The sequence below is a fragment of the Poecilia formosa genome, unplaced genomic scaffold (genome assembly GCF_000485575.1).
Source record: "Poecilia formosa unplaced genomic scaffold, Poecilia_formosa-5.1.2 Scaffold188, whole genome shotgun sequence".
NCBI classification, from domain to species: Eukaryota; Metazoa; Chordata; class Actinopteri; order Cyprinodontiformes; family Poeciliidae; genus Poecilia; species Poecilia formosa.
The window spans coordinates 793,432-812,210 of record NW_006800127.1 but is presented as its reverse complement, the minus strand read 5'-3'; the positions used below and the strand labels follow the sequence as shown (position 1 = coordinate 812,210).

Genomic DNA, 18,779 nt, shown 5'->3' with positions numbered 1-18,779 from the left:
TAAATCTCCTCCTTTTCTCATTTTTACACATGTGCACTTCCAGTCTTTTGTCTTGCAGAAGTAATACGACGAAACGAGCCTTTTTTTTTTTTTTTTCTTCCTGTGAAAGATTTAGCAGAGAGCCCAGCCTGTAAACGTGATCAAATTCCCCAAATGAAAGAGCGGAAAGGTGTCTGTGTTGTAGCCGGCCCAAGTTCCCAGCATGGCACACAGACTGGTACGGAAACATTTTTTGCTGGGCTCTTCTTGTCCCCCCAAACTGGTTCGGAGCCAGCACAACGGCATTGGTAGCAAAACCCACCCAGGCAGTAGAAAAATCCTCTGATGGCATTAAAAACGGAAAATTTTTACATCAGCTTTATGCAGCTGTCATGAAGGAGCTTCTTTTTTTACTATCAATTAAAATCCTTTTGAACTTTCCTGTCAGAAATGTCACTGTCAATGAGTAAAAAAGAAAAAGAAACAGACTCTTTCATCATTCATGTAACCTTTCCACAGAAGGAGTTTAGCACCCAGCTTTAGCATAACACCTCAGGTGTTTTGTTCACCCGGCAGAATGACAAAACACCCAGAAATAGGAAGGACACGTCATGCACACAAGGCCATTTCCACCAGTGCCAACTCCCTGCAGGGGCTCCAGCTTGACATGTGATTAACAAGCTCTCATGGCTGGTCACTTGTTTACATAACGCAGCCTTGGTTTGTGAGAATCTACGAAGCTTATTTTTGCTTTGCACTGCACCTTTTGAAATGTACAATCTAAATAAAAACGACCTGCTCCTATGAGTCTTGTGGTTCAGGATGTAACCGTCTTATTGCACAAGACAAACTATGGCAGCGAGAGATTCGATGCAGCTTCTTCAGTCTGAAAGGAAAATAGCTGATAACAAGTGGAATGCCAGAAAATGTTGCTGTTCAATTCAATTCACTTTGTTTATGTTCCTTCCTATGTTGCTTCCTTTATGCCATTACCTTTATAGTCACCTATTATACCCGACATGCATGTGGCGACAATGGAGATGAAAACTTCCCCTTTAACAGGAAGAAACGTCCAGGAGAATCAGGCTCAGCCATCTGCCATGTTTAAAAGACAAAACCCCGGTCGGCTTTATGTCTTTGAGAAGACAGAGCAGACGCTCCAGAAAGCTAACACAGTCAGACCAGAACATAAATCTGAAAACGGACATAGAGTAACGAATTTTCAAAAAAATAAAATAAAATAAATAAATAGTTTGTTCCGAATTGTTGGAATGTCAACAAAAATCTGTAAATACCTCAAGTTACTACTGCCTTCTAGAATCCATAAATAGTTTTATTACACAGGAAACTGACTTGTGAAGTAAATTTGAAATCGCCTGTGAACATATTAAACAATGGAGCAAATTCACAGAGCTACTTCTGGGTGCTAAATGCATTAAAAAAAAAAAAACCCTCTCACTTTGGGTCTCCTAATTCTGAAACTACAAAAAGACACAATTGCTCGAGAAGCAGCTTTATTGAGCAAACGTTGTCTCTCTGCACTGCCAGAGTTTGTTTTTAAATTAGAAATCATGCATCCACTGAGTAGAGAGCACACAACCCAATCATATTCTTTTAAATTACCAACCGAGGGAATAGTTTCACATTTTTCAAAAACCAGTGCTACTTGTCGGGGATAAAAGTCTGGTGAAACTGCTGGAGGTGGTCATTTCTTCACTGTGGAAGAGAGAGGCAGACAAACAAAAGAACTTTATAAATATGATCTGCACAGTAAAGCACAGACCAGCAGCAGCGCATGATAGAAACCAAAGGGTATCTATTAATCTCTAATAGGGTTTAACAGGAGAGTTTAACAGAATATTATCAACACAACTTTCCATGTTGTGTTCATGCAGTAACAAGTGGCTGCTGCATATTTGTAGAGTGCAGTAATTTAATAACCTGACACAGTTTTCACTTCTATCAATGCTTTTTTTTTTTTTTTATCTGCAAATGAATCATTTAAATGGATACATTGTCTCTTGCAATGAGAAGCATTAATTCTTGATTTTGTTTCAACACAATTCCTCCACAGTCAGATGTGGTTTTTGAACTTTGGAAGAACGCCTCTTTATGTCATAATGCAGAATTTCTGCTAATTAAAACAATGATGAACATATTAAGCATTTTTTAAATAAATCCCCACAGTAACTCCAACAGCTGGCATGTTTATGGCTGAAGCAGCTGCAACTTTGACCTGACTTCAAACTTGGTCCCATCTGGTGGAACTGATAGCCGTGTTTGCATCTCGCACACGTTTAGCGCAATCTGCATTTTGAATCCATTGCAGAAATAGAGTATATTATACATGCAAAGCAGTTGCAATAATGGAGATTACCAGAGTCCTTCAGGAATTTGCCTCCCTCAGTCAAGTAACACAGAAGCCGAGCCCACAAGTTATTTTTGTCAGTATTTATAAAATGAAAAATGCTAATCTTGAAGGGAAATGTACTGCCAATTAAGAACCTGACACAATCGCTGCATAATTACACAAAATAAAAAAATAAGAAAGAATAATCCAAAGTTTTTAGAAGTGTAAATTAGAATTGTAGCATTAGTAATCCTAAGTTTTATCTTTGTAGTTTTCAGATGGAAATAGAGGTAACTCAAATGCAAATTAAAACTCTTAGTTAAAATAGTGCATTAAAGTTGTTTTTATTTTTGAAAGACTATCTTTTAACATTTTTCAACTTTTCAACATTTTCTTTTTTCTTGGATGAAATGGGGAGAGAAAATCAACAAAATACTGATTGATTTTAGGCCATGGATTGTAAAACTGGATTTTAAGACTTGGGGTCTGATGGAGGAAGGTAGAAAAATAAATGAGATAAAGAGAAAATAAAACACTGCCAAAAATAAAACTCAAAGTCAAACTCTTTGAGGGTAGTCCTGCAGACTGGATTAAAAACAATCAGAGATGGATGATAAGCACTTGAATAAAATAAATATAAAAGCTCCACTCATTAATATGCTGGAGATGCAAAGAAGTGGGACAGAGAAGCTGAAGCTGAGCTGTTCAGACGCGTTGGATGTCTTCCTTCATCTGTGTTCTCTGTAAAACATTCTTTCTCACAGCGATAACCTGTCAGGTAACTTAATCTGAGGTAAAAAGAACAAACAAAAAAACACAAATTCTGCTCCTGGAAATAATTTGCATTTCTGAGCAATGATTTCATTACAAGTATTGTTCTTCCCTGAGCGACCAAATGGTGAAAGCTTGACAAACATTTATTTATTTTTTTCCAGAAAGAGAGGTGAAAGGGCTTTCCATGACAGAGATGAGTAAAAATAGATTTTAGCTGGCAGACATCAATCATATATAAAGGTGACCTTCAGAGCTGAAAGCGTACAGAAGTGTAGGAAACATATCGGAGTGGTTGATCATTCCAATTTGACTTGTTCTTCTCTTTTCTTCCTGCAGGCTGTTATCTGTGCTCCAAATCTTTTTTTTTTTTTTTTTTTTTGTCATTTGGAGTTCTCCTTTAGACACTGCACTTCAATGTCTGTGCAGGACAAAAAGCAAAACCTTTAATCAACCAGTTATCACTTCAAGACAAACGTAAAAGATTAAAAAAAAAAAAACTCAAGTCAATCAAGACCAAGTTTGAGGTTTGGGAAATGTGGTTCCAATTCCTGAATAAACATATTAAAATGTGGAAGATCAGAAAATTGAACAGTGCCTTACATGCAAGGTTAGAGAGAACCTTTCAATATCTCAAAAAAAAAAAAAATCTCCCTGGTGATTAAATTGTGCATGCTACACTGGGAAATGCATTGCTAAGGCATCATTCAATCATAGAATAAACAATTCCTGTCCTATGAAACAAACATGGAAGTAATAGCTTTAGCCAAATAGTCTGGATTTATACTAAGTATCCGTAACTACTCCCTCACAGTTCCTTTTTCACATTTTCATGCAAACACACTCTGACTCTGCTGGCCCTGTTATTTCATACAGACAAAGATAGTGTTTGTTAGAGTTTGACAGTCGAGGAGCGTGAGGAGGTTCTGTATCCTCAGTACAGTTGATGCTACTGGGGGGAAGCCAGACACAGAGCCTTCACTGTTCGTCTCTCACTGTAGTCCCACATCCAAAAACAAGAGAGAGAGAGAGAAAAAAACAAAAGCTGAGTCTATTTATTCTTTGGAGTTTGTTAAAAACAAAAACAAACAAAAACACTGGTGGCCCTCATAGTTTGTTGCATTATTGCCCAGCTACTGTTCAGATAACATAATCAGCAGGATAATGAGGGACGCTGTGGACGTCGCCACTTCTTTAGCACAGCTTGTCTGTTGAAGCCTCAAAGAGAAGAAGGGTGTCACGCTGCACTTTTCTTTCCTCAAAACAAACAGATACAGTTGCTCCTCGGCCTCCTCCCGGACCGGTTTGACGCCGAAAGCAGCCACACGACTCTGCTGTCACATATCAATCAGCTCCCTAATCAGCTTTCTCTGTGGCATCCAGCCGGCTGTCATAGATGCCTGCCAAACTGAGACAGGTAGATGAAGACCTGCATATGCATCTGATCCCTTTGTTGTAGATTTAAAAAAAAACAAAAAAACCCGTTTTTTCTAATTGTCATATGAAGCCTGTAGCATCAGTTCCTCATCACAACACAATAGAAGCTCGATCAAAACATGTTTACACAAAGATGGCCTTTGGTTCTATTTTTCTGCTGCAGGAGTGGAGGAAGTTGCCAGAGAGGCATCCATTAAGTAGGACACTGACACGCCTCTGTGACTATGTCCTGTAAGTCACCTGTCCTGTTAGTCACCTCATTTATCCACCCACGCTCTGACACACACACACACACACTCATGTGTTAACACCTCCTGACCTCACTCTTTCACAATAAATACATTGTAACCGGTTGGAGTTTCACTGGAGATTTGCGAAATCACTGAAAGCAGTTGTAGAAGGTGACAAAAGCCTTTTCTACTGTCATTGAATTGTGGGAATTCATTTTGTGCTGTGTCCTTTTATTCTAAATTTAAATGGCATTAATTAAAGCAGCGACTGAAACGATAATAAACATTCAGTCTGTGATCTCAGGGACTCACTGACAACCTTAATAATGGCTCTAAGGAGTGTTTGAAACTGGTTAAAGATGATTTGTTCAGAAATGGAACTGCATGTGAGTGAGACGTGTTCAACATGCATGTCTCAGTAATCTGTTTTTTTTTTGTTGTTTTTTTTTCCGTACGTGTGAAGGTGTGTGTTTGCCCCCAGGGTAATCAGCTATTCTGTTCTTTGCACTCAGAGACTTGGCTTCAAGCATACCATTTTCTGTCAAGCGGCGCCCCCTAGAGATCTTTAGTTTCGGGTGAAGTAAACTGCGCTGTGAGCATTTCACCACTAGATGTCAGGAGCAGCCTTCTGTGCACTTTTAGACCACATTTCCAATAAACACAAAGGGATGCATGTTAAATGTTACCATGGTACTAAATATGAATATTCCTTTATATTAATTACAATATTTTTTTAAACGGGTTCATAACTCTAAGCAATCGTTTTTTATGAGTTTTTCACTGCCTGCTCCTCACATGACATCTGGGAGGCGTGTGTTTGATGCAGCGAGGGTTGAAAAATGCTTCCTCATGTTTTAGCAAAATACAGAGCCACTCTGCCCAGATTTTCCTCCAACTCTGTGCTGTTCTGTAAGGCAAAACCAAAGGGTGCGACAGCAAGTGAATGAGGCTGAGGGCTATATAGAGTGGGACTGCGATCTTCAGGCTACCCAATCCTTTTTGTCAGCCGGCAGTCAGCCTGATGACTTGGGGAATGAACAAGTGTGAGATTGAACTCCTGTCAGCCCTAAAGATCTACTTCCACTGCCGATTGTGTTTTCCTAAACAAAACAAAGAGGGAGAAAAAAAACCACACATGGTTAAAGAAGACCACAGATCCAGGAAAAGGGGAACATTAATCACAGAAGCCGCCAGCTCAGGTGGGAGAATCTGTTGACGGGACATATTTTAGTTGTGCACTCCACACATCTGACCTTTGTGGGAGAGTGGACATAAGAAAGCCATTAAAAGCCCTGGTTGAAGTTTGCTACAAAACAGGAGAACAGCAAGCATGTGCAACAAGGTGCTGCGGTCAGATGGGATCAAAACTGAACTATTTGATCTACATGCAAAAAGCGGAGAAAAACTAAAAACCCCTCATCCTGTTCTTCAGCAAGGATGCAGAGGCTAGAGTATGGTGATTCTGGAGGAAAACATGTGAGAGGTTGCTGAAAACTTGAAGAGTATTTCCATTTTTTTTTTTTTGCAAAGAAAAATTGGTAAGAATTGTAGTTTCTGTTTGAAAGAATGTGATACAGATGAACATGAAGCTGTTATTGCACCAAAAGGTTGATGAAGGGAGGTAAATATAAACACAAGAGAAAACTTTTTATCATTTTCCCTCTCACCTGGTTTTACTCAGCCACTTAATCCATGTTTTAAACTGCCTGATGTGACAAAAAAAAAAAAACCTTCACGGGATTTTCAACACTTTCACGAGACTTTGCATACAGAGTCATTCACAGGAAGCTGCTGAAAGCAGAGAACTTTCCATCAGGGATTTTTAGAAACACAACAATGAAATGGGCATTGCACAAGTAATATAAAAATCAGAATAACAAATGTATACATTTTTAAACTGGTGTGAATGTACCTCATCTGATTCAAATTAAATTCAAGTATACGTACCCAGAATGAGATGTGGTGCCTCAGCTCTTGTTTCATTGAGTTTGAAGTGCAATCAACAGCAGGAAGGAAAAGTAATTTCAGGCTCCAGCGGCAAAAACACTTGACTGTATTTTCACGTCATTCTTGTTTAGGGTGGATGAAGAGGTGAGATGCAGTGTGTCTCTATGCGTGTGTGTCACATTTCTGCTGATTTACTCCTACTACACACACACACACACGCACACACACACACCTCTTCCCATCATTTGTTCAGGCCATTTACTGGAAACACATGTTGGCAGTGGTGTCGATACATCATCCCACTGTCAGATTATTTCACAGGCATAATCTTTGCTGCTGACACTTACCGCTGTTATTGTACGACACTGGATGCTTCCTCCATCATCCTAAACATTCTTGGTGAAAACACATCATCTCAATTGCACTTTGCGTATTGGAATAGGCAGCTACAGATGCAAATGAATCCAGCAATAAGGGCATTAAGCAACGACAGCGCCAAACAATCACCACTAAAATAATTTCTCGAGAACATTAACGTAGTTCTGCGGTTGCCTGATTAGATCGTTTTCATTTCACTTTATCCTTTACCAGTGGACTGTATGGGTCACAAAATTGTGTCATTTAAAAATAAAAGTTCTTGTATTTCAGTCTAAAAAAATTAATTCACAATACATTGCTTTGTCATGGTCCACCGCATAAAATCAAAAATAAAGCACTCCGTGTTTTGACAATATGTTCGAGATTGTTTTCAAGGAACTATATGATCCATAAAAAAATGTAACTGTAGATCTGTCATAGTAAGCATCTAATATCTAAAAGTTAGTGCTGACTTTCAGATCCACAGAGAGAGGAGGAGAAAGAAGTCAAGCTAATTTTGAAAAGCTGTGATGGCGTTAACGGTAAATGGAGACGTTAGAACCGATCCCTAATGAAAGTTAAAATCAACAACAGAAAATGTTGCCCCAGACAATTAGCCAGCAGAACAATCATTCACTTATTTACTTTCCAGCTTCATCCTCTTCAGCGTTGCAGGTGCTGAAGGCATTCTCACTTGTTATTGGTGGAAAGGATAACTTCAGTACCAGTCCATCAGCGAACTGAACCAAACACTAGCTTGCATCTTCAGCTTGAAATCATTTGTTAAGCTTACGCTCATGTTATTGGACTGTGAAAGGAAGCAGGAGAACCCAGGGAAAACTCTCACAGTCAGCCTTTAATATAATTGGAATGATAAGTGTGTGTGTGTGTATGTGTGTGTTATTAAGTAGGGATGTTTAACGAAGGCTTAGAATCCAGCTCCGATCCAGGATTTGCTCAATACCTTTGAGGCATTGCAGGGATTTGACCCAGTTTGACACACACACACACACATTCTTACACAGCACAGCAGCCCAGAGACACAAACATAGAAACTCAGATCTAGATCTGCTGAAGGAATTGGTGCTGGGACAACTGATGAATAGAAGTAGCCATTCCAGGTGTTTTTGCCGCGGGGAACACTTAGAGACTTGTTGTTTTCTGCTCAGGCAGAGTGAAGCTGCATCGCCCTGTGAGATCTGCATTGCAGCATCTGAGTCCATCTTTACCCCCACCCCAGCCACACACCCATTCCATCATTATCAATACCTGGTTGACTCACAAATGATGCAGTTAGTGAGCCGGCTAATGGGAACAACAATCCTGCTTCACAAGAGATCCATTAGTTTTTACAGGGAAGCAGGCAAGCCAGTAGCTTTAAATCACCGGGGGGTCTGTATTTACAATGCAAATGAGTAACATTGAAAATTATTTTAGAACAAAATGAGAATGTGATATTATATTCCTCCTGGAGTCCTTTTTCTGCAATGTGACTGTGTGTACGGTTAAATTTTTTATGGTTGCTCTTAAAGAGATGGCCAGACTTTATCAAGAGTTAAGAATAGAGCAGCTCAGGACTTCTCCTGTGTTATTTTATTTTATTTTATTTTCAGTCTCACTTCCTGACTCGCTTTCTGTCTTTTTAATGCCTCCAAATCTAGTCTGCGGTATTAAATCTAGATTGCAACAAAAACTATGCAAGTGTTTTTAATAAAAAAAAAAATCTACTTAAGTTCAGTAACAAAGTTCTGCCTGTTTCCTTTACAATTATGAAATTAGTGCTCTTAAATCATACATAAATTACACTAATTTATGTATTGTAGAAGTCCATACTAACTAGGGAAAATTGGTCGTTTATTCCAAAGTGTAATACTTAAACACAGATTAAGAAGAATTTATCTGTGTACATTGGCAAAGAGTTGGTAATTATTATATGGCTGCATGTCCGATTGTTATTATTACTATTATTTTTCTGAAGATTTTGTCTTATGAGTTAGTTTGTTACCATGTAACATAGTTTTTTAGTTGGCTCTTCAGCACAGTATATCGAACAGGAATATGAATATTTAATTACAGATTTTTGATAAATAGGGCCTTGTAAGTAAGTCATTAAATTGAGATAAAGGCTAGGATTAAATAAGTATTTTTCCCACTCCTTTTCAAACAGAAAAGGAGTGGAAAGCCAATTATGTTGTTGGTTACGTATGCATGATTTTTTTTTTCCTATAACCTACAAATTGCTTGTTTTCAAAGACCTGTTAGAAATAAATCAAATATTTCTCAGTTTGAGTAAGCGAGAAGCACTTTCAGAATAGTGCTGCTGTAATTGTTTGTGTGCTAGAGGAGAGCTAAGGTGGAATAATTTGTTTGTGCCAGGTTGTAAATATTCATTGTGAAGCAGGTCAAAGAGAATCCAGTGCTGTAACGACTGTTAATTCATTGTTGCTCTCTCTGTCAACAGTCGTCCTTAATAAAGAAACCCGTAGAACAACAGATCATTTACTTGTGTGCTAAATAGAGCGTGTTGGTAGCGATATTATGTGGGACATTGAGGCTGTGTAATAGCGTATATTAAGCATAGTCTATCATTTCAGAAACCACAGACAGTCAGAACATTGCCACTCACTAAAACTGCAGACTTACCAGCTCCTCAAAATTATTCACACCCTCTGGGAGAAGCATCTTATTTTTGTTCTCAGGCTGTTTAGAGCTCACAATGGGCAGGAAAAAGGAGAAGCACAGAGACCAATAGAGTTGTTTAAAAAAAATGGAAGGGGGTCAGAAAGAGGAGAGCAGCAGAGTTATAGACTTTAAAACCAGCTGCTCCCCTGTCTGGTCCTGTCTACCCACATTAGTACGATGTATCTTTGTCCATCTCCTCCTCTGAGCTCTGCTCTGCCTCTTGCTTCTTACGTAAGGAACGTTTCTCAGTTCACCCTCAGTTCTTAGATCTGTGAGAGGTGTTTTCTAAAGCTAACCTCAGCTATTTTTTTTTCTTATCTTCAGTTCAAGAATTTTTACTGCAGTTCTGAACTCAGCCAGTGGCATCATATACATCCTGACAAAAATTGCTTCATCCCTAAACTATTCCCACAAAACTGGGGGCATGAAATAGTCCAAAATGTCTTGGTTAGTTGTTCCTTTCACTGGAAGTAAATGGCTCCTGAACTCACAGCCCCACCTCACCTTGCAAAGCAATCGGGCGGTCATTGTCTTTCTCTTGGCGACTGCCAAACACCAACTGGCTCATTCGGTCTTTCTTTTTCATCACTCCAACAACAGTTCAAGAGTCAGAGGGGTTCTGCAGACTACTGCATCCAACACTTTACATCGTACTTGGAAATGAATCAAAACATCAGCGCACACGTCTTCAGTCACTTGGTCAAAAGCTGCTATACATTAGCTGAAGCACTAGGACCCTTATTATGTTAGAGAATATTTTACACCGCTTTTGGGTGATCGGGTTTTCATTGTCGAGATGCTCCTGAAAATATCAGCATTATGTAATGAAGCCGTTCATACATTTTTTATCACAGGTTTGTCCTCTCTAGGGTAGCACTACACAACAAAAGGCCTGCTCCACTCTGATTTAAACCAGGGAGCTTTAAAATCATTTAGTTGGAGGTTCTTTTCAATCAGTTTCCTCTAAATATGTGTATATCTGCTCTGAGGCCTAAATGATTACTAACATATATAACTCCATCCAGTTATGGTGAAATACAGCTTGCATCAATCAGCTGTCTTCTCAAGTAAAATAGGTTTTAGCTTTGCTCTGCTTTTAAACGTGCTGTTCCCTCCAACACACAAGCATGTGACGACACACTCTCATCATTTTTAGTGTGACAGACAACAAGCGTAGCTCATGCTGTGTGCCGTCCAGAGTTCAAGGATCCAGCAACGCCAGCTCTCGCAATTTGTAGTGTTTGCTGGGAAGACGCGTGGAGGTCCCTGTGTGAATGTGCTCATCCGCAGAGTTTCTGGAGGCAGTCCCGCTGTTCAGATCCCTGCCGCCAGCCCAAACACTCCCAAAGCTGATGTTTTCCATACAATGATAGATCTGTGTATATATGAGGTTTGTTTAATTTTTGTCACAAAGCGTAATTCAGTCGCCATAAGCCCTCCACAGCACCGCTTTACTTTTGTTGCTCCACGACATGCAAACTGCCTTCAAGCAAGAAAATAGAAATTAGCAGAGCAAACACTGAAAAAATGTGCAACTCTGATGAACAAATGTCATTTCAAAGGTCAATCCACTGGGCTTAAAATATATATATATATATATATATATTTTTTTTTTGTCCCTTCACACAGAACTGATGGTAGTGAGCGCTAAAGCTTCCAGAGTGTGAAATCACAACATTACATAATTTCGCCCTTTCTCCTCGATGCGCTCATTCATCACTTCTCTAAATGTGTGGCGCTCTCGTCATTAACCTGGAGGGAAAGAGCGTCTTCCGTAGCCAGACGTACAACGCAGCATGACAGCGACCCGCCTGCAGCCCCTGCTTGACTAGAATAACCATCTGTGTGACTTCTGTGCGTATAAGTCACGTACCGCATAACTCTGATTAACGGAGAAACAAACGTGTGTCCTCTTTCTGTGGGAGAAAGATTATTTTACTACAGCGAATTACAAACAGACTCTGATTAGATACACTAGCCAGATTCACTAGAGGCATGTTTTTGTTTTTTTGTTTGTTTTTTTTAATGTTATGCATCCATAAATATTCAAGTTTTTGACACGGATGACATTTATGAACACTCGGTAAGAAAAGGTTGTGATGTTTATTCTCGTGTGTGATCTGTGAACAAGTGAAGCCTCAGGGCTGCAGCTGCTCAGCTCTGTAACCTCCATATGATGATGTGTTGCAAGGAACTATGTTAAACACTGGATGCACAGGTTTTTTATTTGTTTTTGTTTTATTATTATTTTTATTTTGGGGTAACAAGTGAGGCTCTGAAGTAGGATGCTGCAGATTTGCAACAAATCAAATACTTATCTGGTCTTTAATGCACTGAAATGTGACTATGCACATAATTGTAGGGATGTATTATGCCTCTATGAGTGCACAGCTGTGGTGTTGTGCACTATAGAGTGAGAGATTACTTCAGCTCAATTTGTAGTCCACTTTCTAAACCCCCCACAATAAATTTAACCACTAAAAGCACATTTGCTCCGCTCACCTTTCTGCATGTCCAAATATGTCTGTGGCAGTCCCTTTCCAGTTATAATGACATTTTCTCGCTTTTTTTTTTTTTTTTTTTCATTTCAATAATGCAGGATTAAAACCGTTCCCCTTTGAAGTGGTGGTTAAATAATCCAGGGAGGATTGCTCCTGGCATCCCATTTTCAGCTCAGGGAGGAAAGTGAGCTGTTGGAGTAAAAAAAAAAAAAAAAAGGGAAAAGGGGAAGAATCCTGAATCTAGAGGTTTAGGCTGAGAAGAGTCAGCTACAAGAGTTAGCTTTAATCTTCTGCCTTGGAAATCTGCTCTGCTGTGATTAGCGCTTAAAGTGTGCACACGTCACATGTAGAGGCAGAAAACAGAGCATTTTTCAAGGAGCGTTAGCTTACAGAAAACATTTGTTCAGTAGTCTGAATGCTAGGAGGAGAACAAATGTTACTCTGTGCTTCAGAATTGTTTCCCTGAGTTGCACATGTCATGTGTAGAAAACAAAAGCGTTTGATTCAGACTGTTGCTCTGACTTTGGCAGACAGTATTTTTCTTGACATACTTTATTCTTGATTCTTCTCAACATGAATAGCAACAGAATTTTTTTTTTGACTGAAAACAATAACTTTAAAGCCTTTTATTCCCAGCCCACAGAGTATGTCTCAATCCAGCTGAGCTTGAACTTCATCTTCAGGTCGCATCATTTAAGCTCAGCCAACCAGAACGGAGCACTGCCAAACAAGAAAAAACTTAAAAACACCTTTCACATGTGATTTTTTCTGTTTCCTTTGCTTCCAGAGACATGTATAGATAATTTTTGGTGCCCTACAGCTGACTGAAACATGCCATCATTTCTCCAGAAAAGGAATTCAGATAAAAGCAGCTATTGTCCTCAATAAGTAAGGTAATAAACATATGACATGGTCAAGATTCTTTACATTGTGGTCATTTAGACTAAACTGAATTAGCATCAAACGTGCTTTCAAGCTGTCGTTCTTGTGGCGCTTGCATGAATGCTACAGGCCTTCGAAAACCCTCATTCTACACATATGTACAAACTCTGTCAATCTACAGCTGTCTTGATGTTGAACAGGCTGTAAATACGCTGTAGCCTTTTATAAATCTCATTCTGTGTTTTAAAGAAACATAGAAGAATTTAGTGGAAGTTTGACCCGTCTCTTGTAGATTTTGAACTGGATGTCATCAAATGACGAACAGAAAACACAAAAACCAACAAGAGCAGATTAATCCAGTACACCTTTTTTTTTTTTTTTTTTTTTTTTGGGTGTTTGTTGGGTGGGTGTTTTCATAGGGCTTGTGGCCCCCTGACAAAATGTCACTCTAGGTGATGAACCATATGGCCCATGTCTAAAATGTCCACTGTATCCATCAGCCATTCAGCCTTTTCAAAGTGAATAAACATGCTTCCCGTTACCTTGGTATCACTGAGTAAACCACACTAAACATGGAACAAAACAAAAAAAAATAAAATCATATTTGAGGACTGTCTTCACTACTTTCACTGCATGCAGGTTTTTTTTTTTAGGTCAGAGTTCAGCTGTAGTGTCAGGTCTGCAGGGGTCTGACGAGCATATGGGACGGTGTTTGAAACATTTGAGAGTGCGTGAGAGGACAGCGAATAAAAAGATCAAAGTGGTGGCTGGCGACTGAATGCATTATCTATGCAGAGTTTTTTGTTGCACAGGCCCTCTGTTAATGAGCGTGTGTGGAACAGCGGTATTAAATAATCATCTCCAGCGAGCGGGTAGCGAGAGGGCGCCCGGATGCGATGGAAGATGAAGAATTTCTCAGAATTAGACAGAAGCTGAGCCGTCACGTCTGTTTACAAGACCGTCCTTGACACGAAAGAGATGAGAGATTGCGAGCAGACAGAAGTATCAAAACAGAGATGAAGAGTTTTCTGCCCCACTTCTTTCCTCCTCGGCAGCCGTGCTGCTTCTGCTCCGAGATAAAGAATTTAATACTGGACGAGCTCAAATTGGATGAGCAGGAATCTGAGCGAATAAAGCGTTTTTTATGCCATGTTGCCCTTTAATGATTTGATCATTACAGCAATGCAGAACTAACTTTGCTTGTATTGCTGGGCTTGCAAAAGAACTTGAGCCAGGAACTTAACAGGGGTGTTGTAGTTCTTGATGTATTTTTAACAGAACAAAACAAAGACAATTACATAACTTTTATTGTTTGCCAGATTCCATCTGTGTGCACTTTGAGCTTCATTCTTTATTGATCAGCTAAAATCCATCCACTTGGTAAATGATGCATGAGACGCTAAAGGGTGGATAAGAGAATTGTACTAAAAAACTAAAACGCATCAGAGGAACGTTGACGCTTTCATGTGAATATTTCACAGGTACTGCCAGAAGCCCTTTGATATTTCTGGATCCGGTTGAGGGCGAGGGTCGGACACTGGTCAGGTGTCTGGAGCCGGATGAAGACCCAGAGGGGACAAAGCATATGTGAGTCATATGATCTGAGGTTTTGGCCTTCACGTAGACACAGCAAAGCGGATTGGAAACAAAGCCTGGCAGTATGGTGTTTCTGCTGAGGCGTGACTGTGAAGAATGCACCATTAGTCTGTTGTATCCTGTTTTATGGAGCTGCAACAGCAAGAGATGTGCAACATGGCAGGGCACACTTTATTTATTCTGCATGTCTGCTCAGGGCCTCCCAAAAGTATGAACACCCCTCATGGTTTTTGTTTCCTATTTATCTTTCAAAATATATTCTTCTGAGATTCTGAGCGAATTCATGAGGTGGAGCATGCAACTATGTTCAGTCCTGCGAGTCAACACTTTGTAGAACCTCCTTTAGCTGCACTTACCGATTGAACAAAAGCGTGTTCTTGAAAAGTTAATTTATTTTGTTATTTTAGTAACCAAGTGAAACACATTACACAGCCTCAGGGTTACAAATAGACTGGACAAAGGACAATAGCAACAGACTACAAATAGACTGATGTTTTCATTTTTTTGTTTTATTTCTCTTGACTGTGAAGATTTACCATTTGCAGCAACGTTTAAGATTAGATTATTACATCAAGCCAACAAGAGTATTTTAGAGCAGAAATGAAAGTACTGAAACTTGCTTGTAGGTTTTCATTCTCAAAAGACTCTTTTAATCTGACGATCTGGATGAAAGAAGAGGGGTAAACCCTAGACTGGTCGCTTGTGTGGGACAGTTAATGAAGCCCAATTAACCCAGCAGTCCTATATTTTGAAGAGTGGGAGGGAGCCTAGAGTACCAGGAAATAGCCCAGTTTGCAGGGATAGGACATGCAAACCTCATGCAGAAAGACTTCAGACTGGGATTTGAACCCAAAACCTCCTTGCTGCTGATACAGTGTTGCCCACCCATGAGCAGGTTTCTCTGTCTGTGAAATAAACTATCTAGTTTTGGTTGTTGAGAGCAAAGAGTTATTTTACGATACACCAGTGAGCTCAGAGATTTGTTCTCCCACTGCGCTGCAGCGCTGCACACACGGCCCTTCACACTGCGTGAGAAGATAAACTAGTGAAGTGTTGTGATGCTGGATTGTGAAGTTTTACTGGCCAAAACCATAAAGCAAAATGTTAAAATCAAATCTTTAGCAATTTAGATGAAATCAAAAAAATATATGAAATAAAGACATCGAAATAAAAAAAAAATATATATATATATAAAATAAAGATCTTTCTCCACCTCAGTCAGACGAAATGGACTCGAATGGGAGCCCACTGGGGACGAGGGGAGGCTGGAGCACATTTTGCACGTTTCATTTCAGCTGGAAATCATATTACCGTTGCGGCCTGCCCAAGCTTGAAGTTGAAATGAACCGTGGTGATGATTTAAAGGAGAATGAGATCTACAAAAGAGATGGGGCGGGGGGGGGTGGAGTTGGGGCAGGATGTCAGGGTGGGATTAGGCAGGAGCAGAGGTGGAAGTGAAAGAAATAAAAGACGAGCGTCAAGAAAATCAGGTGAGAGGAAGGGAGGAAGGTGGTGGGGAGGGCTTACGTAGTTGTCATTGGTGCTGAGAATAAATTGCTCTCTTGTATTTTTACAGAAGAGGAGGTCAGCCAGAGTTCAGCGGTGACAAGATTTCTGAGCATCCTTCTCCCGAGGCACCAGGAACATCAGAAGCACAGGGTGAAGCCGCGAAGGCTGCAGCGTATTAAAACATAATGAACGTATCACTCCGCCCCCTCCCCCCCTCCAATTTACCTGGGTTTTATTTTCACCCTAAAAGTACAGATGACTAAAATCTCTTTTGAACCATATCTGCCCTGCGTAAGTTTCTATCCTAATGAGTTCTTTAATTGCATGAAAAATCATAAAAGATTGCTCAAAAGAAGCAGGAGAAATCCCTGGGAACCAGATAAAAGAGTTTATTTGAATATGAGTTCTTTTATATGGAGGACCGACTCTCTGTACTTTTAGGGTCATTTTGTTAATGAACAAGCGGAGCAGCAGAAGCAGATTTAGATGAAATTAGAGCAAATAGGGAGCCTGAGACATTAATCTTTAATTCAAGGTAAGAATATGGGAAAAAAAACATTATGATATAAATCTGATTCAAACCATGACTGATTCATACATTTGATTAAAAGCAGACAGCAATGTTGAAATAATGACAACTTAGTCTTGCCCACACAAACTTTGGCAGCTGTTGCAGGGATTTTTCCAAATAAAGACCTCATGAAAACCGAGCCATACTTTCTTCTCACTAATTAGCTCTCCGAAGCGTATCTGAAGATCATCTTTCACTGACGAATCAGGCAGGTGGTGGTGTATTGTGATGAACAGAGGGACCCTATATTGAGTTTCTGAAGTGTGTTACCAGATTGGAGCAGAGGCTCAAAGAAGTAGCTGACTGACTGATTTAAGGCTTTTACAGGTTTAATCTTAAATGACAGTGAATACTTTTCATTTTTATTCAGTTTTAGCTGTAAATTACTTAGACCATGGTTTTGGGGGTGTTCCTTCTGTATAATTGAAAAAAACAAAAATTCCTAATTAATGTCACAAAAATCCATTTAAATAAACTAAACAAATGCAAATAAATTTAAGAAACATGGCCAGAAATGTGTTTCCTTTTCAGGAAGTGTACAATTGAAGTAGGACTTCTGAACTCCCCCTAATTCAGTTTAGACAAATCCAACTAAATCTAATTTGTATTTAGATTACAATGAAAGTTGCTATGAAAACATATTTTACTATTCCTAAGAGCACAGAGAAGTGGAAGGAACCACGAAGCATTCAGTTCTGATGCTTAGAAGTCCCAAACATGCCACCGTGAGCAGCTGAAAAAAAAATAGCTCTCCCGTCTATCTGAGCCCCTGCCCTTCCTTCCTCTGTCTCAAACCTTTGTGGACTAGCAGCAGTCTGTCGGTGCTCGGAGAGCGCCGCCCGCCTTCCCAGAACAGAGCTGCGGACCGGGCTCTGTCGGTGACCGAACCGAACGTACTCGGTGTGAGAGCGGAGCTGCGAATGACCAGGAGGCGTTCAGTTGGTTCGGATCTGCTGCTGTGAGGACTGGATGGGTTCTGGTGACGAGGAGCAGAACTCGAGTACCGAGCCAGGAGGACAGTCGGTGGCGTTTAGCGTGTTGCTGTTTGAAGAAAAGTTGTTTCTGTCCACCGGACACAGGCTGAGGACATTTACTGCTGCAGGGAGCGCTGTGCGGACTGCTAGTAAAGAACATTTTGACTCGGGTGAGTATCACGCTGATTTAGGCGCTGTTGTGTTTTTGGTCGTGGAGGAAGGTTAATTTATTGAGTTTTCCTTAAGTTTTTTTTTTTTTTTTTTCCTCTCGGATTTATTATTTAACGAAATGTCGCTCATTGGGATCCCACCAAAAATAAGCACTGAACTTGTGGAGTTTGTGGATATACATAAGGTCTGACATTAAAAGGTTGATAATGGTACTTAGAGTTGTGCGTGACTGTGTGATTGGCAGTAGTATGATTTAATAATCCGAGACTCAATGCACTCTGCAAAAAATAAATACAGTTTTCCAGTTTCCCCAAGTTTTTCCAGAACTGAACTCACTTCCTTTGCCCTGAAGAGTCCTACTGTGTGTGTGTGTGTGTGTGTGTGTGTGTGTGTGCGTGTGTGTTGAAGGCAGAGAATAAGTATTGCTCTGTTATCACCATCCCAGCTGTTTCAGTGAAAGCCTTTTGCAACTGGTGCACACCCTCACTTTCTCTCTCTCACACATACACACACAAAAAAACACACACACGCACACACACGGTGCATTTGGAAAACACTTAAGTTGTTATCCCACTTCCTGCTCTTAACATCTGCAGCTGCTTTTGTTACACAATAAGAACAGAAGGAAACGGAATGACATGTCATGGAAAGAAAAAGTTGAACAAGACATAGCTGCTCAATATTTTCAATGTCTCCTTAAATTTATGGATTGGTTTTAAGTTGAATTGGAAGCAGCTCGGTTCTGATTGGGTCATAAATAATTCCTACAGGAGCAGCAGGCTCTCTTGCTCCCTCCCTCTCTCTCTCCCTTTCTCTCTCTCT

At 40.0% G+C, this 18,779-nt stretch overlaps 1 protein-coding gene across 2 annotated transcripts in view; it reads left to right on the top strand.

Moving 5' to 3' along the window:
• Window positions 1–17,601: 17,601 nt before the first annotated feature.
• The window catches only part of lzts2a (leucine zipper, putative tumor suppressor 2a), a 42,996-nt gene continuing 41,818 nt past the window's right edge, over window positions 17,602–18,779 (top strand). For both annotated transcript variants that reach the window (XM_016678720.1, XM_007566219.2), the window contains exon 1: window positions 17,602–17,956. The gene's annotated coding sequence lies outside the window, so the exon portion shown is untranslated. The remainder of the gene's footprint in view (window positions 17,957–18,779) is intronic.